This window comes from Antechinus flavipes, chromosome 2 (assembly GCF_016432865.1).
Source record: "Antechinus flavipes isolate AdamAnt ecotype Samford, QLD, Australia chromosome 2, AdamAnt_v2, whole genome shotgun sequence".
Lineage (NCBI taxonomy): Eukaryota > Metazoa > Chordata > Mammalia > Dasyuromorphia > Dasyuridae > Antechinus > Antechinus flavipes.
The window spans coordinates 562,856,488-562,869,299 of record NC_067399.1 but is presented as its reverse complement, the minus strand read 5'-3'; positions in this window follow the sequence as shown (position 1 = coordinate 562,869,299).

Genomic DNA, 12,812 nt, shown 5'->3' with positions numbered 1-12,812 from the left:
ATAATAATAATAATAAATAACATCTACCTCAAAGGATTATTGTGAGAAATGAAATAATACATGTAGAGTTCTTTGCAAATATTAAAATATATAAATTTGCTATCTTTCTTATTAAAGGGCTTCCTAACATCAAGAACTTTCCATGATTTTTCATTTGATCTTCTCAACAATCACATGTAGATGATGCTATTATTATCCCATTTCTATTATAATTGAGGAAACTAAGATGATAAGTGAGTAGCTTAAGATCACACAGCTAATTAAGTGGCTGATAGGATTATAATTCAGAGTTTCCTGGTTCTGAGTTAAACCTTTTTTGTTTCCCACTGTGCCACTTTTCTATAGTATGGCTTTAGTACTTCATCTGTTGAGTTTATCGTCTGGAGGGCCCTCCTGTATTGTCTGAACTTTTCCTTTTCCAAGGAACAGCTTGTTAAAGAGATGTTTTTTTCTAATTGTCTCATGCCTAAACTCTTGGTCAGAATTCTTGAAATTGTACTGAAAAATCATTTTCAAGAAATCTAGTCTCTGTTGTAACATATGTTCAAAAAAAAAAAAAAGAAAAAGGCAGAAGGTAGTCAGAAATTCAAGATTCCTAAATTTGCCTCTCAGGACACACAGGAAAGTAAGGATAACTCACCATATGCTTCTGCTATTTGTCACTCTATTTGGCTGCACTCCAGGTTAGAAATCTATATAATATGTGAGGGAAAAAAAAAAGATGAGACTGTAAGGATATTAATTGTAATTCCAAGGGACTAGGGGTGCTTCCTGGGTAAGGACCAGAGTAAGAAAAAGAGAATAGTAACTATACCTTTTCCCAGATTATACAACTTGGAAACACTACAAACTTTTAAATCTTCCAAACTTGCTCTGAAAACAGTAGTGTAAAAAAAGCATGAAGCTTGAGACACAGCTCCTACCTGTCTCATCCCCATGCAAGGAACAGAACCCCAACATTAGCATAAATTTCAAATCAGGAAATAGAGTATAAAAATTATCAAATTGCAACAAAAATAGAACGTGGTCATAAAAAATTACTATGGTGAAAAGGAAGATCAAAACAAAAGCTCAGAAGAAAACAATAAAACTCTTCTCCCCTCAAAAAAATACAAGCAAAACCTCAAAGAAAAATATGAATAAGATGCAAGTCCAGTAAGAATTTCTAAAAGAACTAAAGAATTATTTTTTCAAAATCAAATAAGAATGGTAGATGAAAAACTAAATGTAGAAATTAAAGCAAAGGAAGAGGACTAAAAAAGTGGTTAAAAAAAAAAAGTGGCACAAACATTGAAAAACAAGTCATGATACCTCTTTAATCTCAGAGAAAATAAGGAAAGGACAAATTCTCCAACAAGTTAAGCCACTCTGACTCTCAGGCCTTACTGATCTTGGAGACAGACAATATCACTAAAAACCAATCAGAAAAAGTTCCTGCATCCTCTTAGCAAAGTGATGGGGCATATATTTTCTTCCATGAGAAGTGCCCTTCAAGCCAGTGTCAACATCGTACAGTCTTATTATGTTGACTGATGAAGAAGAGTTAAATTAATCAGCTGCAGCATCATCTATTTCTCACAAATATATGCCCTTATACAGTAATATCTGCAAAACAGAGATACAAAAGATATCCAAATACTACTTAAAATAGGGATCAATTGAGTAATTACTGTGACATGTTATAGGAAAAACCAGTCATGGGTAAAAATTATTTATAAATTGCATGTGACCACATCATAGGGACTACTTTTTTGTTCAGTTAACCTTTACCACTTAAATATTCGTTTATAGGTTGAATGATAAGAATGATAAATGTTTCTCCTACAAGCAATCCTATAATTGTACTGTAAATTGTAAGCTCCCAATACTTTATGAGTTGGAAAGGAATTTGATTAATAATTTTTAGAAAGCACCAAACTATTTGGAGTGTAGAAAATAACTTTGTATAATCACAAGAAGTAGTTCTAAAGATATGTAACCTAAAGGCAAAAATAGATCTGACAAGATCTGACAAGATCTATCCTTACTGGAAATGAAGTTTCAGCAAGGCACAGGGAGAAGGAAGGATATAAGCATTTTATAGCACTTACTATATGCTAGGCTCTGTACTAAATGTTTTACATATTGGATGTTATTTGATCCTCATAACAATCCTGTGAGGTAAATGTTATTATTCCCATTTTAAAAATTAAGGAAATCCAAGTAAATAGAAGCTAAGTGACTTGCCCAGGATCATACAAACTAAGATTTGAAATCAAATCTTTCTGACTCTAGACTCAGTGCTCTCTCCACTGCAATATCTTGCTCCCTCATCCAACATGCATTTGTTACATTTATAGTCAAAAGAGTTCTTAAGTTCAAATTCCAGCTCTCACACTGATTAATGTCTTTGAATTTGATTTTCTTATCTGTAAAAAAATAGAATAAGCATACTTACACTACCTATCTGGTGAGGTAATTGTGAAGAGAGCACACTGAAGAGCTGAAAGCCTGGCCAAAATAGAAGCTATTCTCATTACGGCTTTCAGTAAGGCTTCATGATGTGTTGGCATTTGTCACAGTCCTTCATGTGGCTTCAAATAGCATATGACTGATCTAACCAACAGTAGCAACAGATAAATTTTCTTGTCTGGATCTCTACAGGAAACTCCATTAACAGGAAACCATGATAAACCCGTAAGACCTCTCTGCATATTTAAATACGTTAACCTCAGTCTATTTTGTTTTTTAACACAGATGAGGCGTGAGGATGAGGAACAATGCAAAATGGTCTCTTCTTCTCTTCTCTACCCCCCTACACAGATTCCCCTAGCACACACTTTGCAATGAAATATCTGCTGGAGTTTTCTTGACCTGTGGCATATATGAATTACCCAGACATAAAAATGGGAGAGGAAACGTAGCCATGGTCTATGATGTCTGGACAGAATACATGCTTCTTTAAAATAAACTATATCAGTATGAGCAATGAAGACATACAATATTGAGCTCCTTCCAGAAGCTTGTTCCATGTCTCTAGAAGAGTCTCTCTCTCTCCATCCCTATATAGTTTCTTCTAGGACTAAATGGATTCTATATTAAATATAACAAATTGTATGACTGCTACATTTAGATTCTCCTCATTTCATGAATTTTTGTCTAAATATGGTTTCAAAAGCTAAACCAAATATATCTATAAAATATTTTATAAATCTATAAAATGCATCTATTAAACATAGAGCTGATATAGTATTGGGGCAATCATAAAGATCTTAAAGGACTAAAAGACCACTTCTTCTCTTCCCCAGTGAAAGTGAGCCTCCTTGTGTAATAATTAAATCAAAGACTCTCAATCAGAAATATTTGAGCATAAATTGCAGGATGGGGTAGGGATGGAGGAATAGGCAGGAATTAGAATTTAGAGGAAGCACTTTAAGATATTCTTTTTTTTTTTGCAGAGGTCTTAAAATAGCACATTATCTAGATCTCTTTATATACTTTTCATTAAAAAATTTACACAACAATCATTTCCAGATATACTTTTTCATCATGCCCACTGTTGCAGCAAATAAAAACTAAATAAACTAATTAATTAAATAAATTCTCTGGAAAGCATATGCACCAATCCATAATTGTAATGTCTTATTTTTCCAAGTTTGACTCATTATCTATTTCTAGGAATAAGAACTGTTAATGTAATTAATTTGATTTTTTATTGCTTCTTAGAAGTTTTAATTTATACTATTGAAAAACATTTTAATACTCCCTTGTTTGTCTTTGTTTGGCTGAGTTCTGATGTTTCCCTGGATTCTTATATTTGCCATTCTTATAGAACAATGATATTCTATCACATACACCATAATTTATTTAGCCACAATGATATTCTATCAATACACCATAATTTCTTTAGCCATTTTCCAGTCAATGGGTCCAACCTTTTTTTTTTCTCTTCCCCTATTATAAAGCATTTTGACGTTTGGCATATTTGGGACATTTCTGATATTGACCTCCATGAGGTAATTTTATTCATAATAAACACAAAATACATTTTGAAAAACAAAGTATTTGCTTAATAGGAGATAATCAGGATATGTGTGTGTGTGTGTGTGTGTGTGTGTATAATCTTAAAAGGAATTAAGAAAGGTGTAGAGTTCTGAGATTATAGTTGAGCTATATAAGTGCAATAAAAATAATAATACTAAGTAAATTCACAATATTAATATCTCTTAATTATTAATAATATTAATTTTTAGTGCCTCTAAAAACTATGAAGGGGTTGTTTTGTAGAATTAGATAAAATAATAACCTAATGAGGAAAGAGGTCTACAATCTTAAGGGAAATAATAACAAAGAATGGGATTAAAATGAAACTATCATTACAAGCTTTCAAACTTTATTATAAAGCATTAAGATATCCCATGATAAGAAACACTGGTCTAGATCAAAAGTCTTTCCCTAGTCATTTCTTTAGATATATGTCACATATTCCAGTACTCATTAGTTATTCTTTATGTTGTCTTAGCCAAATCAGTTATCCTTTCTGTTAAAAAAAAAAAAAAAGAGGGGGGGAGGTAAGGGGTTGGTCTAATTGATCCCAAAGGTCCCTTCAACATTAACACTATTAATAATGGGAAGATTGCATGCTTTAGAGACAAAAGACTTAAGAGTCAAGTAACAGCTTTAAAATTTATTGGGATTTTGACCTTGGGAAAAGGATCCATCCTTTTGGAATCCCTTTTCTGTGAAATGGAAATAACAATGTCTGCTGTACCAATCTTTTAATTTTATATACAAATCAAATGAAACTCTCTGCGTGAACTCTATAGTACCGGACAAACTACAAAGTATTATTTGAATGTAATTTTGTTTGTACTTTGAGACTTAGAGAGAAAATGGCAAACATATAAACAAATGATTATAGCAAGCAGGAATAAAAAAGGGAAGCTCTGATTTGCTGAACTGGAGTACTTTCCATGGAAGCAAACATGGCTTCTGGGTCCTTCCTAAAATAACTATGTCTTGCAGGGATGATACAAGAATACTTAATAGGTCCCCAGTAATCAAGAGATGCTTTGAAGAGGACTGAGGACCAAGGATGTATTAGCAAAAATCCATTAGGAGTTGTATCATCCTATTGATCAAAGAAATGCAAATTAAGACAACTCTGAGATACCACTATATACCTGTCAGATTGGCTAAGATGACAGGAAAAAATAATGATGAATGTTGGAGGGGATGCAGGAAAACTGGGACACTAATACATTGTTGGTAGAGTTGTGAACAGATCCAACTATTCTGGAGAGTAACCTGGAATTATGCCCAAAAAGTTATCAAACTGTGCATACCCTTTGATTCAGCAATGCTACTACTGGGCTTATACCCCAAAAAGATACTAAAGAAGGGAAAGGGACCTGGATGTGCCATAATGTTTGTGGCAGCCCTATTTGTAGTGGCTAGAAACTGGAAAATGAGTGGATGCCCATCAATTGGAGAACGGTTGGGTAAATTACGGTATATGAATGTTGTGGAATATTATTGTTCTGTAAGAAATGACCAGCAGGATGAATACAGAGAGGCCAGGAAAGACTTACATGAACTGATGCTGATTGAAATGAGCAGAACCAGGAGATCATATACTTCAACAACAATACTGTTTGAGGATGTATTCTGATGGAAGTGGATTTCTTGACAAAGAGAAGATCTAATTCAGTTTCAATTGATCAATGATGTACAGAAGCAGCTACACTCAAAGAAAGAACACTGGGAAATGAATGTAAATTGTTTGCATTTTTGTTTTTCTTCCCGGGTTATTTTTATCTTCTGAATCCAATTCTTCCTGTGCAACAAGAGAACTATTTGGTTCTGCACACATACATTGTATCTAGAAAATACTGTGACATATTTAACATATATAGGACTGCTTGCCATCTGGGGGAGGGGATGGAGGGAAGGAGGGGAAAAGTCAGAACAGAAGTGAGTACAAGGGATAATGTTGTAAAAAATTATCCAGGCATGAGTTCTGTCAATAAAAAGTTACAATTATTAAAAAAAATTCTTATGGGATAAAAAAAGGAGTTGTGTCATCTCCAATGAATTGTGTCTTTCAGCAAAGAGCCAGAACTAGAACTAATTCAGTAAATCTTAGCTTCCCCTGACCACCCTTGCTTGCTACAGCTGGCAATGGATTTTGTGACTCCCTTTCATGGAAGGTGAAAAAAGAAGGAAGAGGATTATAAGATATTGATCATATGATAATATTTTTAATGATACTAACTTATGAAAGCTACTTATTTATCCAAGCCCACTGTTACTTGCCTTTAACCAGTATATCGACATTAAAAGTCCCTCTCTTGAATGAGTACTTTGCTTAAGACAAATTATCACTCATCTACACTACTTTTTATTTACTACTTCATGCTACATTTTTTTGGCCTTGCTCTATGTATTATATCTTCCCTTCTGCCTTATCTCTTCTGACCAGTATCTTTCAATCTTTGGGCTTTTTCTCTTCCCCTACCCCAATTATTTTTCTCCTCCATGCACCATGCTTTTTTTCTGACATACTTGATCCTATACCTGTAGATGATGAAATCATGGCACTATTAAGACATAGATGGGTGGTAATCTGTGTCAGCAAAAGAAGTGACCACAGACAGAAAGAAGGAAACAAGGAAAGAAAGAGGAAAATACAAAGAAAGAAGGGAAGAAAAAAGGAAGAAATGGAAAAAGGGAGGAAAAAAGTATTTATTAAGTGCTTTGACTTAATGACCAGAAACTATTTTGAGCGCTTTGGAAATATCTCATTTGATCCTCATAGCAACTCTGGAAAGTTAGTGATGTTGTTATCCCTGTGTTATAGTTGAGTAAACTGAGGCAGAGGGATTTGCCCTTAGTAGCAAAAACTTTGTAAGAGAAGTACTATTATTATCCTTATATGAAGATGAAGAAACTGAGTCAGATAACAGCTAAGTGACTTGCCTAGGATCACATAACTAGTAAGTGCATGAAGCTGTATTTGAATGTAATTCTGCCTACCTCCAAGCATGGAGCTCTATTTACTGTATCATTTATGAAATTGCAGACCTTTTCAAGTATTGAAATATTAATTGAACTTCACTCACACATAATATGATAAATATTATGATACTTAAAGTAAGATAAACAGCACTATTGTGTAGTATGTCCCTAGGGTACTTTAACTGTAAAATATTGTCTCCTTGATATAAGGCAGTACCAAAACTTCCTTCTCCATAAATCAGTAATTTCCTGAAAGTCACCTTCAGTCAGCCAATAAGCATTTGTTAAGTACCTACTACTTGCCAGATACTTGTTATACTCTGGAGTTATAAAGAAAGGCAAAAAAACAGTCCTTTCTCTCAAGGAGCTCATGTTCTAATGGAAACAAAACATGAAGAACAAATATGTACCAAAAAAAAAAAAAAAAAAAAAAAACATATACAAGTTAAACTGAAGATAATAGTGAGAAGATACTCATAGATTCATGGTACATAAGAATTAGCAGCTATTCAAAACAAATAGCTCCAAACACCTTTTAGACCAGTTAGCATTTCTTTTATTAAAGTTTTTTTTTATTTTTCAGAACATATGCATGCATAATTTTTCAACATTAATCCTTGCAAAACCTTATGTTCCAATTTCCCTCCCTTCTCCCCTTCCCCTAGATGGCAAGTAATCCAATGTTAAACATATATTTCTACCATGTTAAAGATGATATGATAGAAATGTATGTTAAATCCAACATAGGCATACCTATTTATACAATTATCATACTGCACAAGAAAAGTCAACTCAAACTGGAAAAAAATGATAAAGAAAATAAAATGCAAGTAAACAACAACAAAAAAAGTGAAAACACTATGTTGTGGTTCATAATCAGTTCCCATAGTCCTATCTCTGGGTGTAGATGGCTCTTATCATCACAAGACCATTGGAACTGGCCTGAATCATTTCATTGTTTAAGAAAGCCATATCCATCAGAATTGATCATTATATAGTCTTGTTGTTGCCATGTACAATGATCTACTGGTTCTACTCACTTCACTTAGCATCAGTTCATGCAAGTCTTTCCAGACCTCTTTGAAATCATCCTGCTGATTATTTCTTATAGAAAAATAATATTCCATAACATTCATATACTATAATTTATTCAGCCATTCTCTAATTAATGGGCATCCACAGGTTCCATTTTCTTGCCACTACAAAAAGGATTGTCCCAAACATTTTTGCACATGTGGGTCCCTTTCCTTCCTATAAGATTTCTTTGGGATATGTGCCATAGAAATACTGCTGGATCAAAGGGTATGCACAGTTTGATAACTCTCTGGGCATAGTTCCAAATTGTTCTCCAGAATGGTTGTATCTATTCAGTTTTTCCACATCCCCTCCAACATTCCTCATTATCTTTTCCTGGCATCTTAGCCAATCTGAGAAGTGTGTAGTGTATTTCAGAGTTGATTTAATTTGCATTTCTCTAATCAAGAATGATTTAGAACCCCTTTTCATATGACTAAAAATGGTTTCAATTTCTTCATCTGAAAATTGTCTGTTCATATCCTTTGACCATGTATCAATTGGTGTAATGTTCTTCTCTAAAATGTAATGTTCTCTGAGAGCAGCTTTGTTGGGGGGCTTCTGGAAGCAGCCTTCCTTTCAGTTCAGTGTAATCACCCCTAATGCAGTCAGAAGTTAAAAGTCCAAATCCTTTACTGTTTCCTTCAAAGTCTTGTCTCTTTTCCTGGGCCCAGTTAGCTTTTTTAGAGACCTATCTCTCTCCTTGGTTTTGAGAGCTCCTGCTGCTAGTCCTTTGACTCTGCCAGCTTCAGCCTCTAGCCAGCACAAAGGTGGAAGATGGAATGAATCTGTCTCCTCCTCTGAGAGCTTCTAATGGGCTTCTCTGTCTGGCCCTAAGATCTTTTTGCTTATATGCTGTATACTGAGTATACACCAATCATTATATTACTAGGAAACCATTATTTGTTGTTGCATTAAATCAATGCTAAACTAGATTTAATCACTGTCTCCTCAATTCCACCTACTAAGCACCTTGTAAGAATCCTAACAAATTGGAGAATGGCTTGAATTCTTATAAATTTGAGTTAATTCTCTATATATTTAGAAATGAGGCCTTTATCCAAACCTTTGAATATAAAAATGTTTTCCCATTTTATTGCTTCCCTTCTAATCTTCTTTGCATTAGTTTTTGTTTTTTTTGTACAAAAACTTTTTAATGTAATATAATCAAAATAATCTATTTGGTGTTCAATTGAGTTCTAGTTCTTATTTGCACACAAACTCCTTTCTCCACAGATCTGAGAGGTAAACTATCCTATGTTCTTCTAATTTGCATATAACATAATTCTTTATGTCTAAATCATGAACCCATTTTGACCTTGGTATAGTGTTAGGTGTGGATCAATGCCTAATTTCTTCCATATTAGTTACCAATTTCCCCAGCTATTTTTGTCAAATAGTGAGTTCTTATCCCAAAAGCTGGGGTCTTTGGTTTGTCAGACAACATAATCTTTGTTTGTGCAAGAAACAGCAAGAAAGTTAGAGTCCCTATTTTTTAAAGTACATGGGGGATGAGTAATGTATGAGACAATTAGGGAGGTAGAAAGAAACTAGGTTATTAAGAGATTTGAATGCCAAATATTGGATTTTATGTTTTATCCTAGATGTGATAAAAATCCACTGGAGTATGCTGAATAGAAGGGTGAAATGTTCAGACCTGAGTATTGGGCAAAAGATTTTGATAACTTAATGAAGCCTTAATTAATAATTTTAGATAGTCATTGACTATTTTGTCCTGTGAATCTAACCTATTCCAGTGATCAACTACTCTGTACTCTGTTTCTTAGCCAGTACCAAATGGTTTTGATAACCACTGCTTTATTTTATATATATATATATTTAGAATGGTACAACTAGGCCACCTTCATTTGCATTTTTTTCATTAATTCCCTTGAAATTCTTGATCTTTTGTTCTTCCAGATGAACTTTCTTATTATTTTTTGTAGATCTGTAAAATAATTTCTTGGGAGTTTGATTGGTATAGCACTAAATAAGTAGATTAATTTAGGTAGTATTGTCATTTTTATTATATCCATTTGGACTACTCAAGAGTACTTGATATTTTTTCAGTTATTTAGATCTGATGTTTTTGTAGAAAGTGTTTTGTAGTTGTATTTATATAGTTCCTGACTTTCTCTTGGCAGGGAAACTCCCAAATATTTTATATTATCAATAGTTATTTTAAATGGAATTTCTCTTTGTATTTCTTGCTATGACGAGTTAGCATTTAACATGAGTTTCTATTTTAGTCAAAACAAGAAAATTTAACTCAAAATAGAAAACACTGTATTATCAAGAAGCAGCAAATGTAAGAAAACAACACAAAGTAAATCAAATTCAATCAGTTCCCAAGTTATCTCCTACCACATTTCTGTGCTACTATCTTCTTCTTGGTTAAGTAAAATTGTGAATCTGTACCTCAGGTTAGAATCTCCATTGTACTATAGAGACAGGGGTAGTAGGAGAATACTTGTGACAAACTTACAAAATAGGTTGTGTCCAGTCTGTCTGCATCATCATAGCTGCTGCTCATCATAGAAATATTGGAAGATCACAATCTGCTGCCACTGTGACCCTACTGATAAGTGTGGTCTTTGGATCCTAGAAGATTGTGACCTCATTAAATCCTGAGCTAATAAGAGTAATGTCATCTGATGTAACTACTTGAGTCTGTTACTGCTTTAAAACCCAATTCTTAATCTCAATGGGAGTCAAAGGAAAATCATAGAGTCCACAAAATTCCTAGTAGTATACAGTGCACTGTAATATTTTTCTTTCAAATATGTTCTTTCCCCCACCTCTTTTCTAAAAATCTGTCTCAAACCCAATGATTCTTGGGAATCTTTGCCCATACCACTCTCTTGCATTAATTTAAAAATTAATGCATCCATCCTACCAGCCTGGGGTTATTACCTATCAATCTGTTTTATAAATTCTGTTTTTTAGCCAAACTGGTCTATTTATTTTTCTCTGATATTCTCATTTTATCCCCCAACATAAGCTATTCCTCTTACGTATAATGTATATCCTCCTTGGAACCAATAAACAGTTATTAAGCATCTATTATGTATCAGACACTGAATTTAAACTGCCTTCATTTTTAAATGGCTAAACATCAAAAACGGATATGATTTGATTGGTGGGAATGACATTAAAGAGGAAGCATTACCTCTTTAGGTGTCATTGTACCTTCTCTCTCTCTCTCTCTCTCTCTCTCTCTCTCTCTCTCTCTGTGTGTGTGTGTGTGTGTGTGTGTGTGTGTGTGTCTCTTTCTGACACACACACACACATTCTCTCTCTGTTGCTTTCTCTCTGTCTCTGTTTCTCTATTGCTGTCTCTCTCGATGTCTCTGTCTATATATGTATGTCACTCCCTCTGTCTCTGTCTGTCTCTGTTTGTGTCTTTCTTTGTCTCTCTCTCTCTTTCTCCTCTTGCTTCCCTGGCTTCCTGCAAGTCCCAGTTGAAATCTTGCCTTCTATTGGAGGACTTTTCCCATCCCCCTTAACATTAGCACCTTTCCTTTAAACTATTTTCAGTTTATCTTGTATATAGTTTGTTTCAACTTAATTGTTTGTATGCTTTCTTCTCCAATAGGCTGTGAGCTCCTAGAGCTTTCCTCTTTTTATCTTTTCTATCTCTAACACAACTCAGTGCTTGCATATAATGTGTCTAAATTTTTTAACTTGACTAATATGCTTTCTATATGACTAAATACTTTTTTGTCCTTGTCTATTATAACTTTTATTTCCTTGATGATATCTTATGTTTCTATATAGGTTGCTTTTGTTATTTTTTAAAGATAAATTGATTTGGATATACAACCTTTAAGCATTCAGTTGAATTCTCTGGTTCTAAAACTGCTTCATAATTTCATAACAAAATAGAATAAAATGTAGCATACTGTTGCATGACATAAATGTAATACACATTATGATGCAATATATAATATTGTATATATAATAACATGATATTATATTATAAACTATATATTTGATATGGTATGTTATGAAATAACATATTACAACATTACATAAACATAACATGACATAACAAAATAACATATAACATAGGAGAAGATTGATAATAATATATAATAATATCATTTTATTTTATATATGTTTGATGTAGTATATTATAACTTAGTATGACAGCATACTGAGATATTACAACAATATGGAATAACAAAATATTTAATAAAAATTATTATTATGATATAATAATATAATATAGCATAATATGAGCCAGAAGCCTGTTTTATTACTGTAGCTGCGCCCTGAGAAGATGTAGACTAAGTAAGAATTATTCTCACTTTTGCTAATTCAGAAACTTGATTTCTATCAGTGAACACAAGTATATCGAGATTCTGGACCACTGATTCAATTTACATCAAACTCACATGGGATGAACTTATCTGGATTCAGTACTTTTCACAAGGTATTCCTTCCCAAGTGGACCACTTTACTCAAGAAACCAAATTATTAGATAGCATAGAAATATATTATCAACTTAGTTGATGATGAAGTAAAAATATGAACATGATAATCACCATAAAATTATCCCAATCACTAAATACTCCAACTATCCTGCCATATTCACCTTGGGGCTTTCACTTTTTTTTTAGATAAATTGCCCAACATTTCTCAACAACAATTGCATTTTTTAATTTATTCTCCCGTGGTTCAATCACTTTCCTGACCCACTCTCTTCAGAACTTAATTAAACTTCATTATTCACTTGACTT